General features: G+C 42.5%; 1 long non-coding RNA gene across 1 annotated transcript; it reads right to left on the bottom strand.

Moving 5' to 3' along the window:
- Window positions 1-6327: 6327 nt before the first annotated feature.
- LOC141513077 (uncharacterized) lies at window positions 6328-6813 on the bottom strand. The gene is made up of 2 exons (XR_012475697.1): window positions 6762-6813; window positions 6328-6614 (listed from the first exon to the last, which is right to left on the bottom strand). It is a non-coding gene; the product is annotated as an uncharacterized LOC141513077 (long non-coding RNA).
- Window positions 6814-20240: the final 13427 nt, after the last annotated feature.

Raw genomic sequence — 20240 nt, 5'->3', positions numbered from 1 at the left:
ATTCTGGGGCAACTGGATGGAGCAGTAGATAGAGCATTGGCTCTGAAGTCAGGAGAACCTGAGTTCAAATCTGGCATCAGACACTTAATAATTATCTAGTTGTGTGACCTTGGGCAAGTCATTTAACCCCATTGCCTTGCAAAAACAACAACAACAAAAAGAATTGACTTATTCCCATGTATCCTGATTTCCATGGCTCTAAGAAACCACTTACTAAGTAACTTAGAAGTCTAGGTGACCTCTCCATGACCACAAGGTTAAGAACAGTCAGAATTGAGAATTGAGTTTTTCTCAATCCGAGTCATCACTGTGCCAATGCTGCCTCTTCCAGACCATATATTAAAAAAAAAGATCAAAGTCATCTAGACCAACTCTAACTTTACAAATGAGAAATTGAGTCCTTCATGGACTGAGTGACTTACCCTGGTCACAGGGTAATATATGTTGGAGCATGAGGGGCAGTTAGTTGGCAAAGTGGATAGAGCACCACTTCATGAAAGTATCTTCTTTGGTCCTTGGGTGGAGCTATCTCAACCATGAAATGGAGTTAGGAGGACCTGAGTTCAAATCCAACTTCAGATATTTAATACTTGCTAGCTGTGGGACCTTGGACAAGCCACTTAACCCCATTGTGTTGGCTAAAAAAAGAGTCAGAGCAAAAATTTGAACCCATCATTCAAAAATCTAGGGATCTTTCCATTGTACCACCATGGCTTTCTCCTATCTCTGATTTTGGTGGGTTTTGGGTTTTTTTTTTTTAGTATTCCTAGTATTTGGCACAGTAGATGTTGAATACTTGATTCTCCTCTTCCTCCACCCCACTAAGCCTGGCCCAGTGGCTCCCTTCTGGAAGTCCTGGGGAGGCTGAGGCTGGTGAGTTGTCTAAGTTCTGGATTCCGAGCTACAGTGGAACTGAAGCTAGTTGGGTCCCTGCCCCTGGGATGTGGGGCCACCAAGGAGGGAGCAAATTGTCCCATGTCACAAATGAAGCAACTGTTGCTTGCTGACCTCCACAGGCTACCTACCCATGAGTGGTTTCTGTACTGGGTGGAAATGGGGAGACCCAGTCTCAGAAAAACAAACAAAAATCAACTCATCCAAAAGCAGGCCCCAGCCAACAACAGGAAAAGAGGCGTCTCTAGGACTTGCCTGGGCTGGCCAGTGACAGCACAACTCGGGAAGACACTGAGGCATGTGGTAATGGAGACCTAAAACATCAAACAGCTTAGTTACAACAGATGTAAGTCAGGGGACCCAACAGGTGTATAACAGTCAGCACCAGCTTGAGGCTGTGGTACTGGCTGGGCAGCCCAGAGTCCTCCACCCTTTCAGCACTGAGCCCGTATTAACCTGGATGCCCCAGGGGCTTGGCCCAGGATGGAGGAGTCTCTCTGGGAGGTTTCTGCATCCCTTGGCATGCCACCAATCTGCCAGCAATCACCAAGTAGTTCCCTTCTGCATTTAAGAGCTTTTTAAAAGACGGAGGCCTGAGCAAAGCAGCTTGTCGGGGGCACCATCTGATCCCAGGCCTGTTGGAGCCTGTGAAAAGAGAATCCAGACGGGAGTCGGCATGGCTATTAGGGGGAAAAGGGCTGGATGTGAAAACGAGAGGCTTGGTTTTGGATCTCAGTTTAGATGGTAGCTCACACAGAAGTCACTTGGCCTTTCAGGGCCTCAGTTTCCTTATCTGTAAAATGTTCATAATACAAGGTTCTTGTATGGAAAGTGCTTTTTGAAATTTAAAGGGTTATATAGTTCAGTATTGGTATAGTTGCGAAGACATGAAATATTGGGTAAAAGAAGATACCATTTATGAGAATATGAATGAGAAGGAAAGATAATAAAATGTCAGGGGTAAAGCTAACAGTCATCAATGAAAAAAATGATCTTTCTGAGAACTTATATTCACAAGACAAGAAAGAGGATAAATGAATTGGATATGCAATTTAAAAAATTCCCAGAAAACTCAACAGCTCATTCATCCCTCCCCTCCAAAAAAAAAGCAAAAAAGAGGAAATCTTGGAAAATAGAGGAGAAATAAATAAAAGGGAAGACAAAAGGACTTTGGAATGAATAAAACTAAGAATGGCTTTCTTCAAAATCCTATCTCTTACACTGGAATATGGTTACTATGTGATCCTGGGCAGGTCAACTCTTTCATCTGCCATTTCTTGATCTGTAAAATGGGGACAAATAATAGCACATGGAGTTGTGGAAGGATAGAACCAAGTGAGATGGTATCTGTAAATACTTTGGCAAACCTTAAGGAGTAATGTATGTGCTAGCTTAAATGTATAATTGATTATGACATTTCTGGTCTCCATCCCCTTGATTGGGGTCCAGCAATAGCCAACTGGAAAGGTTGGTCTCCCATCAGTCTTTCAGTCAAGTTCAAAGTAAAATGAAGAAAGAAAGAATTCTCATCCCCAAATGACTCTGGTGCCAGTCTTTGGTTGGACTTCATGCTAGTTAAACTTTGTGGTTATCCATTAGTGATTCAGAACTCCACCCCCACCCCCACTCTAAATAATAATGTTTATCTCATTTTATCTTCACAACAACCCTGGGAGGTAGGTGCTATTTTTAACTGTTTTACAGATGATGGAACTGAGGTAGCCAGAAGTGAAGGGACTTGCCCAGGGTCACTTGACCATTAAGCATTTAGACCCTAGATTTAGTCTGCATGGGCAACTTCCAGGATTCACAATATCCATTCATCAATGGGCAACTTCTTTGCAATTGATCATCTCTGAGAAATATTTGAAGGTACTTTGTTCATATATATATATATATGTGTGTGTGTGTGTGTGTGTGTGTGTGTACATATATATGTATATATATATGTATATATATACATACATATATATATATATATATCTCTATATCAAGGCAGGACTTGAAACTAGATTTTTCTTTCTATAAAGTTGTAGCAGTAGCCTCATCTGTTTAATATTATATGAATGAAAGGTAAATAGCTGGACCATGCAAGATGAAGGGAACTAGGAGGTAGTATAGTGCAAATAATCATGGTTCTAGATTAAAATCCTGATTCTTCTATCACTTTTCTCAAATGACCTAGCTGTAAAATGAGTCACATGATCTCTAAAGGAATTTTCAGTTCTCCAAAGCCATGGGTCCAGGGTTCAGATTTGGATCAGATCAACTGGAGATGGCCCTAGATGTGAGGTAATTAGGCTTAAATGACTTGCCCAAGGTCACACAGCTAATGACAGTTGAGTGTCTGAGGCTGGATTTGTACTCCTGTCCTCTTGACTCCAAGGCCAGTGCTCGATCCACTGTGCCACCTATTTGCCCCTTGCCTTGATGATATGGGAAATACTAGACTCTAAAAGGTCAAAAGTCTCCCTTGATCACCAGCTATTCTGATCTTATGATATAAGGCCACTGGGCTCTCACAGGAGAGTGAGAATGGTGGTCTTTGCACAATATCTCCTCACTTTAATCAATCTTCTCTGCAAGTTATGATATAACTTTCCTGATGCCATGGTCTTCAGAAATGAGGACAATTACTACTACTACTAACTACCAGCCAGTTAGTACAAAAATACAGCTGGTGACAGGTTGCTAGGGAGCTAGATTGGGGACGATGAACTAGCTTCTACTTGGGGATACAGATAAGTGGGGTCAACACATTCCAGAAGCACCTGATGGTGCCCATTTGAAAAGGAGTAGCCACCAGAGGTGGGATCAGTTTTCATCACTAGTTAGAGAAAACCCAGAAATCTTGGGGGAGGTAGGAGGGAGGTGACTGGAGGAATGAGGAGGAGCCAAGTGCTAGGGAGAGGGGAAGGATGGAGAAGTGCCAGGAGGTTAAAATTGACTGTCTCACCCAGAATCTCTAGGCTTGCCCTTTGTCGAGTTTTAGGGCTTTGAATTCCCTCCACCTTTTTTCCCTTTGGAGAATGCCTAGCTCAGAGGACAACTCAGGGATTGTTTTCTCCAGGAAGCCCTTCTGGGCTTCTCCCTTTCATTTCTGCCCCCCCCCCCCCGCACCTCCACCCCCACTGATATAAGTCCTTACTCCCTTTAAAAATGATTCTGTGTAAGGTTTCCTTCAGTGTAAGTTCCTCCAGAGCAGGGGATATTTTGTTTTCATCTGTGTACCAATGTCTAGCACATTTCACATAGTAGGTGCTTACTAATAACAATAACAGTGGCTAACTTTTATGTAGTGCTATAAAGTTTGCAGAAAACTTCACAAGTGGGCGTCTAGGTGGCACAGTGGATAGAGCACTGGCCCTGGAGTCAGGAGTACCTGGCTTCAAATTCAGTCTCAGACACTTGATAATGACCTAGCTGTGTGGCCTTGGGCAAGCCACTTAACCCCATTTGCCTTGCAAAACCTAAAACAAAAACAAAAACAAAAACTTCACAAGTATTATCTCTAACTAAAATGCCTACTGTGTGCCAGACACTCTGCAAAGTATTATCTTATTGGGTCCTTAAAATAACCCTGGGAAGTAGGAGTTATTATAATTTTTTAAAGCTATTTATATAGTACCTACTACGCAGCAAGCACTCTGTTAAATGATTTGGAGCCAAGATCAAACAAACAAAAAAGAGGGCCAATGTCTGCCCTTAAGTTGCTTTTCTTCTACTGGAGGTGGCAGGAGTTGGGGGGAGGATTCAAGTAGTAGGAATGTAGCAGCACATGCTCCATTCCTAGAAGGCTCAACAAAGGATGCCTTGGGGAAACCTTGAGAGGCTGCTAGAGTGTTCTAGAATCAGAATCTCTCAAGGTAATACAAAGTATCCATAAAAAAATGCCAAGACAGGGATGGCTAGGTGGCACAGTGGATAGACCACCCACCCTGGAGTCAGGAGTACCTGAGTTCAAATCCGACCTCGGATACTTAATATAATTACCTAGCTGTGTGGTCTTGGGCAAGCCACTTAACCCCATTGCCTTGCAAAAACATAAAAAAAAATGCCAATACATTCCAAAGAACTACATTAACACCTGAGATACACCAGGAAGGGTCTCTTGTAAGAGAAAGCACATTAACCAGGGTTGTAGGGAGCGGAGAGGCAGAGGTGAGGAGACAGGGCATCCCAGAAAGAAGAATAAAAGATTTCTCTCTCATCACATTCAACTTAGCTCAATGTATACCATGGAAACAATGTAAAGACTCACAGACTGCCTTCTGTGGGGGGTGGGGGAGGGAAGCAAGAATGGGGGGAAAATTGTAAAATTCAAAATAAATAAAATCTTCTTTTATAAAAACAACAAAAAAGAAAGGAATAAAAGGAAAGACCTGGAATAGGGAGATGGGGCATCATGAAAGAGGAGCATAGAAGTAGGAAAATGTCAGCAATAATCATAGTAACTCAAATTTCTAGAGCGTTTTAAAGCATTCAAAGTATTTTCCTCACAACTCTTCAAAAGTAGATAACTGGAAGTTTTATTGTTTCCATTTTATGAATGAGGAAACTGAGGCACACCGCCAAGCAATGACCAAGTAGGACTTCTAACTTCCAAGTCTTGTGCTCTTCCCATTCATTTAGGATGAGCCTGATGCTGATCCTACCAAATCCACTACTAGAGACCAGCTAGGTGGCACAGTGAATAGAGCATCAATCCTGGAGTCAGGAGGATCTGAGTTCAAATTTGACCTCAGATACCACTTAGCTGTGTGACTTAGGACAAGTCACTTAACTCAGATTGCCTCAAACCCTGGGCCATCTCCAGTCTTCCTGTTTCATATCTTGGTCATTGGAGGAGAAGTGAGGCTGGTGACTTAGCATAGCACCCCCTCTTTTTATTTATTTATTTAGTTAGTTAGTTTAAGTGGCTTGCCCAAGGCCACACAGCTAGGTCATTATTAAGTGTCTGAGGCCGGATTTGAGCCCAGGTACTCCTGACTCCAGGGCTGGTGTTTTATCCACTGTGCCACCTAGCCACCCCAGCACCCCCTCTTTTAATCCAATGCATGTGCTTGTCATAGCATCACCTCCCTGAAGTCATGGTCTTCTTCAAGCTTGAAGGACAAACATCATCTACACATATCTTAGACCTCTTTTTGTCCATCTGGCTAGAGTACTGAACTTAGAGTTAGGAAAATAGGAGTTCAAATCTCACCTAAGACATTTTCTAGCTATGTAACCTAGGCTAGGCATATCATTTACCCTTTCCAGCCTCAGTTTCCTTGTCTGCAAAATGAGAACATCTACTTGTTTCTCTATTATTTTTTTGAAATACTTGTAAAGATAGTTTTCAACATTCACTCTTTTGAGATTCACATTTTTCTCCCTCCCTCCCCTCACACCCAGTAATCTGAGATTAGTTGTGCGTGCACAATTACAACATTTACTTTCATAGGGTTGTTGACAATTTCTCCAGGCTCAGTTTCCCCACCTTCAAAATGGGGCAATAAATAATAACAATAAACAAATAAACAGTAATATCCCCTTCCTAGGGTTACTGTGCTTGCCCTCTACAAATTCTAGTTATGATGATGACCTCCAAAGGTTTGGGGGGTTGGTTTTTGATTGGCTTTGGTCTCCCTACTGGAAGCTTCTCTGTCTGGCATTGTTGCACCCCAGACAGATCTGGGGTTTCAGCTGTTATTGTTCCCACAGCTTGAAGTTGTGCCCTGGGGAGAGAGAGAGAGAGAGTGTGTGTGTGTGTGTGTGTGTGTGTGTGTGTGTGTGTGTGTGTGTGTGTGTGTGTGTGTGTGTGTGTGTGTGTGTGTGTGTGTGTGTGTGTGCGCGCAGGACAATGCGCAGCAGCGTCCCCTTACCTGCCCGCAGCCCTCCCAGCCCCCCATCCTGGAGCACCTGTGGGAGCCGCGGTCTTTGTCAGTTGCTCCGCTCCCCCTCCCACCTCCACGTGTCCCCGCCCCCTGGCACACACTCAGCCAATGCCAGCCCCGGCCTCCACTCTGGCCCCGCCCCGCCCGCAGTCCTGCCTCCCTTTCTCAGCCAGCTTGGGGGAGGGACTTTCCCTGGCAGCTGCCTCCCTCGCCTGTGTGGCTTCCCCTCGGGGGCGCAGCTGGCAGGGACGCTGCCCAGGCTTGCTCTGGATCCTGTGAGGAGGGGGAGCCGGGAGAGGAGGGGCTGGAGTGGGTAGGGGGAAAGCGGGGATGAGGAAGGGAAGGCATCTCCAAACTATCCTGAGTCAGCCTAGGGAAGGGTTGGGCGGACGTCGGGCCCAGGACATCTTACCTGAGCACAGAAAGAAAAGCCTGACCACACCGGACTTGGAGCTAGAAGACTAGTCTCAAGTTCCCGGTAACTGCCCTCCTTTCTTCATCTGTTAATGAAGAAGTCAAAATTGACAACCATAAAACTCCCTTCCATCTCTGGATGTGGGATACCATGATCTAATTTATCCCCATTTCACAGAGGAAGCAGGAGGCAGCATTTGAATTCAGGTCTCTAAAAGTCTAGCACTCCACCCATTGCTCTATACCTCCTTTCCAGCTTCAGGGAAATCCTGACTTCAAGTCAATGATCATTCTAATGGGAATATTGGCATCTGTTATTGGGGATGGAACTCTAGTGGAGAGGCTAATGATCTTCATTCTCCTCCGAAGGACAACAAAAGAAGAGAAGAGGCAGTGTCCTTTTGACACAGAACTGGTAGTGATGGCTATCACCATGCCCAAGATAAAGGCTACCTCTGATCATATATCATAACTTGTTCAACCATCCTTCAATGGATGAGCATCTCCTCAATTTCCAGGTCTTTGCCGCTACAAAAAGAGCTGCTATAAATATTTTTGTACATGTGAGTCTTTTCCCATTTTTTTTTTGAGCTCTTTGGGATACTTTAGTAGTGGTATTGCTAGATCTAAAATATACACAACTCATTACCCTTTGGGCATAGTTCCAAATTGTTGTCCAGAATGATTGATTCAGTTTACACCTCCACCACTATTGCTTTAGAGTTCCACATTGTCTCCAACATTGAGTGTTTTCCTTTTTTTAACCATCTTAGTCAATTTGATAGTTGTGAGGCAATGCGTTAATGTTGTTCTGGTTTGCATTTCACCAATCAGTAATGATTTGGAGCATTTTTTCACATGACTATAGATGGTTCTAATTTTTTTTTCATCTGAAAACTGACTGTTCATATCTTTAATCATTTATCAGTTAAAGTATGACTTGTAATCTTATGAATTTCACTCAATTTACTATATATTTTAGAGATGAATCCTTTATCGCTGGCTGTGAAAATTGTTGCCCAGTTTTTTGCATTCCTTCTAATCTTGGCTGCATTGGTTTTGTTTGTGCAAAACTTTTAACATTTAATATAGTTGAAATCCTCCATTTTGAGGTTTATAATATTCTTTGTCTCTTGTTTGGTCATAAACTTCTCCTCTCTTCATAGAGCTGACAGGTTATTTCTTGTTCCCTTATTGGTCTGTGGTGTTCCCCTTTAAATCTAAATCCTGTAACCCATTTCAAACTTATTTTGGTATAGGATGTGAGATGCCTAGTTTTTGCCATACCATTTTCCAGTTTTGTCAAATAGTGACTTCTTATCCCAGAAGTTAGAGTCTTTGGGTCTATCAAACAGTAGATTACTATAGTCATTTACTATTGCTTCTTTTGTGACATATATTCCACTGATCCTCTTCTCTATTTCTTAGACAGTATTGGACAATTTTGGTGGCTGCCACTTTACAATATAGTTTTAGATCTTTTACAGCTAGACTACCTTCCTTTGCATTTTTTTTCATTAGATCCCTTGATATTCTTGACCTTTTATTGCTCCAGATAAATTTCGTTACTTTTTCCTAGCTCTGTAAAATAGGTCTTGTTGGTAGTTTGATTGGTATGGTATTGAATAAGTAATTTGAGTAGAATTGTCATTTTTATCATAATAGTTCTGCCTAACCATGAACAATTGACATTTTCCCATTTTCTTTTAAGAACTGACTTCATTTGTGTAAAAAGTATTTTGTAATTGTGTTCATTCTGAGTTTATCTTGGAAGGTAGATTCCTAAGTATTTTATGTGGACAGAAGAAATTAGTACGAATGATCACTTGATGAAATGTACTTACTCTGCATTTTCCCTTTTCTCACCACTCAGAACTGTTTTATTCAAAAATGGCTGACCTCTACAAACTCTAGATTGGTGAATAGTATAGGATTCCAGTTTCCCTTGACTGTGCTATATAAAACCCCAGAGACCCTAACCTCCTTGGGTTATTCAGAACCAGATCATTGAGTTCTGAATAACCTGGAACTGTCCATCATGGTGCTTCTTCACCCCCTTGGATTAGTATTTATACCAAGACTAGGGTGGTGAAGAGACAGTTGGGAAGGTGTGTTTTCATCAAACCAACTGGAGATCTTGTGCCAACAATAAAGCCATGAGATCTAACCTGGAGTTGTGGCTAGCAGGTTGATCTTACCGTCAGAAAAAAACCCGAGTTTAAACTTGCTTATGGTCACATACTACATGTGTAGCCATTGACAAATCATTTAACCTCTAAGCACTCCCAGACAACTCTAAGACTGTTAGAAACAAGTTGAGATCAGCACCAGAAGGAGTTTCCACATTGGATGATGATGCTGTTGTTTGTCCTTTGTTTTCAAAGAAAACCATGACATCAAGGAGGTGATGTCATAACATATATGTGAATTGGATTTGAGTGAGGCGGATGCTGTGTTAAATCAACAGCCTCACTGTCTCCTCCAGAGCCATCTGGGTCCAGTGTCCAGATATGACTTAGGAGATTACTCTGAATGTGAGGCAATAAGGGATAAGTGACTTGCCCAAAATCACACAACTAATAAGTATCTGAGGTCAAATTTGAACTCAGGATCTCCTGACTTTAGGGTTGGCACTCTACTCACTGTACCATCTAGCTGTCCTCCCACATTGGATATTCTTTTTCTTTTAGTTTTTTTTGCAAGGCAATTGGGTTAAGTGGCTTGCCCAAGGTCACACAGCTAGGTAACTATTAAGTGTCTGAGGCCAGATTTGAACTCAGGTACTCCTGATTCTAGGTCCCATGCTCTATCCACTGTGCCACCTAGCCACCCCCACATTGGATATTCTTCACATGGAAGAAATAACAGGTCTAGTTCACTGACCTTGACCTTGACCCTCCCTGCTCCAACAGTCCATAATTTGATCAATTGGATATGAAGTTCCAACTACTCTAAAATCCAGGACTAGGCTAGTAGAAAGTCAAAATGAAAACAAAAGAATCTTGTTTCTTCTCTGTAAGAGAGAACTAAAAGAAAGCACTACTTAGGAGTGGGAATGAAAAAGTAAGGGTGAAATAACTTTCACCCAAAACAATGATGTAAGGAATGAGGTGTGAAGAGCCATGTCATCTGCAGAGAGATGGTGAAGTCAATTTGTAAAACAGGGACAGCCAAGAGAGGACAGTGCATGAAGCAACATGAGACTATAGTCATAACTTGTCCATTCTGTTCAGAGTTTGGCTCTTGGCATTCTCTCGAACCATATTAAAATGGGTAGACTGCAATAATAACAAAAGCTCGCATTTGCATGGATGCTTGTAAAACACTTTTTATATATTAACTCAGCTGATCCCCACAATAACCCTGTGAGGAGGGTCCAGTAATTATTTCCATTTTATAATTGAGGAAACAGGCTGGAGTAGGTTTGCTGATTTGCCCATTGTCATTCATCTAGGAACAGTCGGAGGCAAGATTTGAACTTTGATCCTTCTGACTTAGGATCTAGTGCTACTACTCCTAGATGCCTACAGTGGATACTTCAAGGGAGGAAGGTTTAGTGTAAGGGAAAAGGGAAACTGGACTGGGAGGTGGTCTTTGGAGGAAAGCTACTCTTCCCCTCTCTATCTGTCTCCATGGCAGTGACAACACAAGGCTACCCAATTCCTGATATTTCCATGGTAGTTTCAAGGTTTTCAGAGCACCGGAAGTCCATCTTATTGATATTCACAGTATACTAGTGAGGCTGGTAAAAAGTTCATCTGGGGGGTGGCTAGGTGGCGCAGTGGATAAAGCACCGGCCCTGGAGTCAGGAGTACCTGGGTTCAAATCCAGTTTCAGACACTTAATAATTACCTAGCCGTGTGGCCTTGGGCAAGCCACTTAACCCCATTTGCCTTGCAAAAACCAAAAAAATAAAAAAAATAAAAAGTCCATCTGGCACATGTGGTACAGTGGATGGTGCAATGAACCAAGTTCAAATCTTCCTTTGGACACTTATAAAATCATAGACTTAGAGTTGTGAGGGACTTCAGTGGCTCTGCAATTCAATCTCCCATTTTTACAGAGGAGGAAACTGAGGACTAGGGAAGTTTAGGGACCTGTCAAAGATCAACACAGTGGAATCTGGACTCTAAAACCATTTCTTTTTCAACTTACCCCAAAGCCTCCATTTATTAACTGTATCATTTAACCTCTCTTCAACTCGGTTTCCACATATGTAAATGAGGATGACAGCCCTTAGCTCCCAAGGTTGTGAGGATACAAAAAAGATAATGTAGGGAAAATGAGTTTTCTATATGTTACAGATGAGACTACCTGAGACTGAGAGATATTAAGGTACTTCCCCAGTGTCACACAGTAGCATCTACCTCCCAGGGGTATTAAGGTAGAGTGAGATAATATAGACAAACTGTAAGATATTACTCAAATTTCAGTGATTATTACTATAGAGATTATCATCTACATTTTATGGATGAGGAAACTGAGACTCAGAGATGTTAGGGACTTCCCCAGGGTCACCCAGTAAGTTTCTGAAGTGTTAAACAAGTAACCAACCAGGGCTCTTTCATGGTTTTCTGTTTATTTGGTTTTTGTTTTTCCAGCATGGGGAGGTTCAGTAATGATGTGTTTCATCCCATCTATTCTGGTGAAAATTGGGTCTCACCATCTCAGGAGAACAGAGTGGAGAGAGGTCAACAGAGTTTGATTAGATAAGCTCCCCCCGACCCCAAAATAAGCCCTGGGTCTAGTGGGGTGCTCTCTCCATCCTAGTCGCTGCCCATGGGCAAACCTCTGTTCTATTCAGGAGAGAATGTGCGAGAAATGACAATTCAACAGCCTTTTATCTATCAAGGAATAGTGTGCCAATCAGAGAACCTGATATAACAGAAGAAACCCTAGAAAGCTTTCTTGGCCCAGAATAGATGAAATTCCATATTTGCTTGGTTTGCCTTGATTTCCTTTATGTTCCCCAAACTTTGCCTAATGCCTATTACATGGTTCATTGCTTAATGTTTTTTTATTCATTCGCATCTAGCAATAGAAACTGTGGGGTCCATTTTCCAACCAGGTGTTCCCCTTTAGTTTTAGCTTCCTAGCCCTGAGGAACTGTGAGGTTGTCTTTCTAATGCTATTGGCTCAGTCGCCTCTCCACCCCCATTCTGATCATAATCATCAGTTCATTCCTCCATTATGTCATTGAGTGACCTCATGATAGGGTCCCCTCCATCATTTACCCATTAGATTTTATGGAAGGATATTTGCTGAGAAGATGTAGCAAGAACTGCAATTACAAAGGAAGAGATGGGACAAGTCTTCCTTGTACAATCTTAGCCCTTAGGGAGAATAGTTAATCCTAGCTGTTCACCTTATGAAGTTCACTTCCAAATGCAATTTTGCTCAGAGGTGGAGTGACTCCTTTTCTTGCAGAATATTACTTTGGTCTTTGTTTTATTGTTGTTTGTCCTTTGTTCTCCAAGAAGACCATGGCATCAGGGAGGTGATGCCAGGACAAGCACATGAATTAGATTTGAGTTGGGGGGGGTGTGCTATCTGGGTCCAGTGGCCAGATATGAATCAGGAAGTCTGGAGATGGCCCTGGATATGAGGCAATCAGGATTAAATGACTTGCCCAAGGTCACACAGTAATAAATGTTAAGTGATTGAGGCTGGATTCAAGCTCCTCTCCTCCTGACTCCAAGGCCAGTGCTCTATCCACTATACTACCTAGCTGCCCTACCTAGCTGATCTTTGTGTGGATGGATGGATGGATGGATGGATGGATGCCAGTGATATGAATAGAGTTTTGGACTTTAAATCAAGAAGACTGTGGTTCAGATCCTACTCTATGTGATGCTTGGTAAGTTACTTAATGTCTGTTGTCCTTAGTTTCCTCATCAGTAAAATGATAGGGTAGACTTATAAGTCTTCCACAGGACTAAATGTTTGATCCTATAAAACAGGTTATGTTAGTACCAATACTCTATACCCTCACCCTTGCTACCCCTTATAAACTCTGTTCCCTTATACATACATCTTTCCTTTCTCTTTCTTTCTCTCTCCTTCCCCTCTATGCCTTTCTCTGTTTCTCTTTTTTTCCTTCTTTTCTCACATATGCACATCTCATTCCCCCCCCCCCCCATACACAACACCCAGGGTACACCCTTCTACTCTGAGTTGAGACCAGAAAGTAAGGAATTTCAAAATGAAGAATGTTCCTTTTTCTGAGTCTAAACCAAATCAAAAATGGGAGTTTGAGGTTCACTTAGGCACAAAGAATGAAATTCAGTTTTGTGTATGTCTTTCCCAGACACATGATGTCCTAAAATGCTCTTGGGAACAGGAAGCTGAGCTTAACATTAACTTTAGCATTCCACCACCACACACCTGTCACTCTGGGGACCCCCCACCCCAGCCCCTTTAGGCACAGTCTGACCCAAGGGCTTCTGTGGTGGGAAAGGGTGGAACCTTGGCAACCCAAATCCTTGTAAGAACATGCCAACTAGACCTCCAACTAGAGGGCCCACCAGGGAAGAGAAGTGTAAGCCAATGAGTGTGTAAAGATTCCACTCAAAGAACAAGAGAAAGAGGAGGTGGTGGGAGAGAAGGGAGGGAAGAGACAGAGAATGAGGTACATAAACAGACTTTCCTTGATTAGAAATCTTGGATTCCTGGTCCCTCTCTCCCAGGGACAGACTAGAGCAGAATGGCCAAAGGGACCTCAGATACATCTGACCAACCCCAACTGAAAGGAATCCTTCTTACCTATACCTCCAAAGGGGCCACTTCACCTCTGCTTACAACCCCTCAGTAGCAAGAAGCTTGAACCAGTCCAGTCCAGTTTAGGAAGACTTCTCCATACATTAAATTTAAATTTACCTTTTGAAAAATTCCACCCATTGCTCCTGATTTCACCCCCCACCCTCCAGGGACCAAGTCAAAGAAGTCTAATCTCTTTCCCACGTGATGGCTCTTACAGTATCTCCTGGATTCACTTCTTTGTCCCCATCTCCACTGCCCCCACAGCAGTGCTTATCTACTGTCTGAATTAACCATTGTGGCTGAGGGATGCTGGGAAAGTTCTTTAACCTCTGTGTGCCTCAGTTTCCTCATTTCTAAATTAAATTAGACTTTATAACCTTCAAGATTAGTAACTGGTCTTCCTAACTCCAGCCTCTTCAGCTCTGGGTCCAGTAGAACGCTACTAACAGACTGTCCTTCCTAGACAGGACAGCCAGGTGAAGCAGGGGTAGAACCCTAACCCTGAGGTCAGGAGAACCCGAGTACAAATCGGACCTCAGACGCTTCCTAGCTGTGTGACCTGCACCCTGACTGCCTCACAACAAGGGCCATCTCCAGTCCTCCTGAGTCCATATCTGCCCACTGGACCTGGATGGCTCTGGAGGAGAAAGTGAGACTGGGGACTTAGCACAGCCCCCCCTCAATCCAATTCATGTGCATGTCAGATGAAGGACAGTGGGGCGGCTAGGTGGCACAGTGGATAGAGCACCGGTTCTGGAGTCAGGAGTACCTGAGTTCAAATCCAGCCTCAGACACTTAATAATTACTCAGCTGTGTGGCCTTGGGCAAGCCACTTAACCCCATTGCCTTACAAAAAAAAAAACCCTATATAAAAAAAGAGAGAATGAAGGATAAACATCAACATCATCCTTCCTAAATACCAATTTGACTCATCACACTGCTCCCCCCACCCCCCACCCACGTGATGTCCCCAGAGAGTGGCAGGATTGCCCCCTCCCAACTGCTGGATGCCATGTGGACAATAAAGAGTATTTGTAGGTTACTTTAGGGGAGTATTTCTCAAAGTGTGGTTCAAGGACACCAAAGGAGTCCCTAAGATCCTTTCAGAGGATATACAAGGTCAAAATTATTTTCATAAATGTTACAAAGGTATTTTGATTTCTAATATGCTAAACAGTGATAGCTATAATTCATATGAAAGTCTTTGAGAGAGGTCCTCAATTGTTTTTAAGAGAGTAAAGGGATCCTGAGACCAATATTTAAGAACTACTGCTTTAAAGTTTGCAAAGCTCTCATGAATATTATCTTAGTTATTCTTATAATAACTCTGGGGATTAGGTATTATCATTATTATTCCCATTTTGCAAGTGAGGAAACAGAGGCAGAGAGTGATTAAGTGATTACTTTCTCAAGTTCACACTAGCTAGGAAGTGTCTGATGCAGGATTTGAATTCAGATTGTTCTGATTTCATGTGCAAAGCTGAGTCATTTATTGCCACAAACTATAGAACTGATATTCCTAAAGTATTGGTCTGATTATATCATTCCCTTATTAAAAAAAAAAATCTGGGGCAGCTGGGTGGTGTAGTGGATAGAACACCAGGCCTGGAGTCAGGAGGACCTGAGTTCAAACCTAGCCTCAGACACTTAATAATTGCCTAGCTGTGTGACCTTGGGCGAGTCACTCTTAACTCCATTGTCTTAAATAAATAAAATTTAAAAAAATCTTCGGAGGCTCCCTCATGCTTCTAAAACTTCATTTTCTTTTTTGTTTGTTGATTTTTGCAAAGCAATAGGGTTAAATGACTTGCCTAAGGTCACACAGCTAAGCAAGTATTAAGTCTCTGAAGTCAAATTTGAACTCAGGTCCTCCTGACTCCAGGGCTGGTGCTCTATCCACTGCACCTAGCTGCCCCTAGAACCCCCATTCTCTTTTCAGACTAATTTCATATTTTTCTCACTCCTTGCCCCCCTGAGCACATCTTATTCCAGGTACCTCCTCAGGTTATTTATAACTCCATTGGAGTTGCCTTACTACAAACTGGTCACCCTTTCCAACCCCAGTTTCAGATCCAATTTGAGTCTTGGGACCCTCCGGGATGCGAGTTATACAGATGAGCAAACTTTCATTCTCTCTGTTACCTCCCTCCTTTTTGTTCTTGCCTCTTCAACTATAGCTTGTTTTATTTCTTTTATCCCTTTTAAAAGTCATATGGAAACCCAAGGACAAAACCCAGGTGTATGAACTGGTCACAGATACCTCAGCTACCTCTGAAGTGAAATGAAGCAGTCAGAGGGAGTACCCTGGATCAGGGGAGTTCACACACCATCAGCTCTTCAGTCTTCTTTCATTGATCTCCTGTGATTTCTTGGCTCTAAGGAACTTCTATGGAAGTTGTTTCTAGCAATGTACAGCTGTCACTGTTATGCAATTTATAGTCTTAGAGACTTGTTTGGGCTCCAGTGTCCCATGATTTCTTCCAGGTTACTTAGGCATTAATTGGTGGAGCCTCAACCTGAACCCATGGAATTCTATTCTACTATAGTCATATGGTATCCCAAGGTTCTCAGTCTCTCTACAGAAAGGTGAACCGTCAGTGAAAAGGAAGATGGTACTAAAAATCAATGTGAATATAAGGTACAGTAGGCTGGGTCCAAGCAGATTCCAGCAGTGGGTGGTAGGGAGAACAAGTCTTTTAATCCAGGGTATTGGATATAGGAGGCAGGGTGGTATGGTTTCTTTTTTTTAAATTTTATTTATTTAAGGCAATGGGATTAAGTGACTTGCCCAAGGTCACACAGCTAGGCAATTAAGTGTCTGAGGTCAGATTTGAACTCACATCCTCCTGACTCCAGGGCTGGTGCTCTATCCACTGCACCACCTAGGTGCCCCCAATGGTATGGTTTCTATAGGGACTAGGAGTCTTTGGAGTCTCAATGGAGGATGTGTTTTTTGGGGAGTTCACTAAGGTGAGATTGTGCATTGTTTGAAGTCCTATGGTGGTTATGGTTCATGTCCTTAGGAAAGGATAATCAATAGGGCTCTACTGGGCAACAATGAAGCTCAGGCCTGGATCTAACATCTATAACCCTCTACTAATAACTCATCCCCTTCATGCCTTAGATTTGTTTTTGTTTCTTGTCTTTATTTCCTTATTTATTTACTGCCCCAGTTCTTTTATGATGATGAAGAGGCAATACTAGGCTAGAGATAAAAACACTGGGGATCCCACTCCAGCAAGAGTTTCCACAAGTCATCTGGTTAAAGGATTCAGTCTAAGCTCTTACCTTTCTTATTATGCTTTCTGTATTGACCATCACATGATGTAAACTGGCCTCCCATGGCTGAGACTCTTATAAAAACCTCTTAGCTTTTTAGGAAAAAAATCCTGCCCTAAGGCAGCAGGGAACATTAATGGAATCTTTTGTGATCTTTGCAGGAGTGAATGTTGGTCATTGCAGATACCACTTTATCTGATCATAATCTTTTAGCATTCCATCTTTCCTTTACCTTATTACCCTTAACCTTGTTCTCTATCCACTGTGACCTCCATTCCCTCCACCCTTCATTTTTTTCCCCTGCAGGATTCTTGGCTCTTCCTTATCCAGAGTTCTTGGTGAACTAATTCTACCCTTCCTTATTTAGACTTCTTGATGAATGAGTCTTACTCTGCCCTGTGCTTTGCTCCTGAATCTCTTGCTCTGGTCTTATCTCCTTCCCAGTTTGCCAATCATCAATGCTGAATTATTCCCATAATTCTTTTCTACTGCTCCTTTCGCCTGGGTTCTCACTTTCACTTACGCTGCCATCCTGCTCTTTGCTAACTGATTTGCTGTCTTACTATCCAAAGCAACTTTCCCAAACTTTCTAGTCTTCTTCTCATTCCCATGCTGCCACCTTCCCCTCACCCTTCTCCCTGTTAAATACTCTGCTTCATATTTCACCAGAAAATCAAGATTATTCCCTTAAAGATTCCTTTTTTCCTTTCCTCATATATCACTCAGGCCTTTCCCTTCACTATTTGCTCCTTTACCCCATCTCGCATGAAGAGGTGGCCCTTCTCCTTGCCAAGTACTCTACCTGTACCAGTGATCACATCCCAACTGATCTCTAACTGATTGCCCTCTCTAACATTCCTTCTTTCTATTAGCTTCAATCTTCTTATTTCCCCTTCTTACAGGGGTTCTTAACCTGGCATATTTTTTTTTGTTGTTGTTTTTTTGCAAGTCAATGGGGTTAAATGACTTGCCCAAGGTCAAACAGCTAGGTAATTATTAAGTTTCTGAGGCTGGATTCCTCCTGACTCCAGGACTAGTGCTCTATCCACTGTACCACCTAGTTTCCGCCCCCCCATGAATTTTTTTCAAAGCAATGGGGTTAAGTGGCTTGCCCAAAGTCACACAGCTAGGTAATTATTAAGTGTCTGAGGCTGGATTTGAACTCAGGTAATCCTGATTCCAGGGTTGATGCTCTATCCACTGTGCCACCCAGCTGCACCCCATGAAATAATTTTTGAAAAATATTTTCATTACTGTATTTTAACATAATTGATTTCCCTTATAATCCTATGTATTTCATTTATGAAATTAAAAATATTATTCGGAAAGGGGTTCTTAACCTTAAATGGTTAAGAATCTCTGGCCTTTACAAATATAAGCTTCATGAGGACAAGGATTGTCTTCATTTCTGTATTTTTTTTCTTCACAACACAGTAATTAATACATTGTAAACCTTTAATAATTTCCCCCCCATTCATTCATTTATTCATTCATTCATGCATGCATGCAGAGGTTGGAAGGTGGGAAGAGATAAGGGTGGACTGATATTTTCCATAGTCAGAATTGACTGGAATTCCTGGCATATCCTGGGGAATTAAGGAAGATTTCTTAGCAATAGGACTCCACCTCAACTGGGTGGGAGTTTCCCTTCTCCCTCCAAAAACATCTCTGCTTCTTATGGTTTCTGGGAGAAAGAGAAACATCTGGATGCTACTAAAAATCCCACCTACTTGGGTCTTTTCATGGCTGCAAGAACAGCATAACTCATATTCATTTCTTTACCCAGAGCCTTTTTCTAATTGTCTGTGTGTTCAACAGAAAGAAGGTGGGGAGTATCCATGGGGAGTGGAGGTGGGAAGGAGTAAGATTCTTACTATGGAAATTCCCTTTTTGGTATTACTCTTCTTCAAACTCGCAAGGAGAAGGCAAGTCAAAGGGAACTCATGGTGGGAGGGGATACAAGTTTTACCTTTATTGGGGTAACTTAGAAACAAACAAAGGGGAGGGAATCTTAATATAGACAAATGAATAAAGGAACGAAGCAATTGAAAAGGAGAGGGAGATGAATCAGAGAATGGAAGGAGAAAATAAGAGAGAGACAATGTGGCTGCCAGGCTAGACTCAGGGTCAGCAAGAGTTGGGTTCATGTCCTGCCTCTGATATGAAATATAATAGCTGTGTGAGAGTTATTGGCGTCTGAAACTACAGATGGGTAAATAGTTCATCTGCATCATTGGAGAGTTTCTATATTAAGAATTCTCCACTTAGATGAAATCTCAGGTTGACCTTAAGAAAGGAGAAGAAGGGAAAGGAGAAAGAGAAGAGGAAGAAGAAGGAGGAGGAGAAGGAGAAGGAGGAGAACAAGGAGTAGTAATAAGAGGAGAATGGAGAGGAGGAGAAGGGGAAGAAGGAGGAAGAGGAGGCAAAGAAGAAAAAGAAAGAAAAGAGAGAAGGAAGGAAAGCAGGAAATGGAGGAAGAGGAGCTGAAGAAGATCAGCAAATGTAGCCCTATTTAGAGAGAAGGGTTAAACATTTGCCTTCTTTTCCGAGGATACCCTATAGGTAAGCAGTAAATCCAAGCAGTCCTTGGATTTGAACTCACCTCATCCTAAACCTGAGGGGGACCCTAAGGACCATTTCTCCTAAGATTTCTCCCCAGCCAACCAAAACTCCAGATACTAGGATTCCTTCCCTGGCTCCATTCCCTTCCCCCTCCTGGCAGCCAGGCTGGGCTTTTCAGCCTTTAATGTCCCCATCTTCTTAGTCAGCACAAAAGCTCTCTCTTCTCTTCCAATGCTATCCTGCCCCCTCTCCTTCCAGTCAACATTTCTTTAGCCTTAATCCCTTAAACCTCCCTTGAAATGGCGTCAAAGCAATAAAGAGCTAGTTCTTGGTTCGGGTTTCTCCCACTGGCTTTGTTCTCCCTAAACCTGCTCTCAGATTGCAGTCCAGAAGGTCTTTGTGGGAGAAGAGACTCATCCCATTCATGCTAATGAGATCACCTAGGGCGGGAGA

This window comes from Macrotis lagotis, chromosome 1 (genome assembly GCF_037893015.1).
Source record: "Macrotis lagotis isolate mMagLag1 chromosome 1, bilby.v1.9.chrom.fasta, whole genome shotgun sequence".
Lineage (NCBI taxonomy): Eukaryota > Metazoa > Chordata > Mammalia > Peramelemorphia > Peramelidae > Macrotis > Macrotis lagotis.
This window is presented reverse-complemented; position numbering and strand designations above follow the sequence as displayed.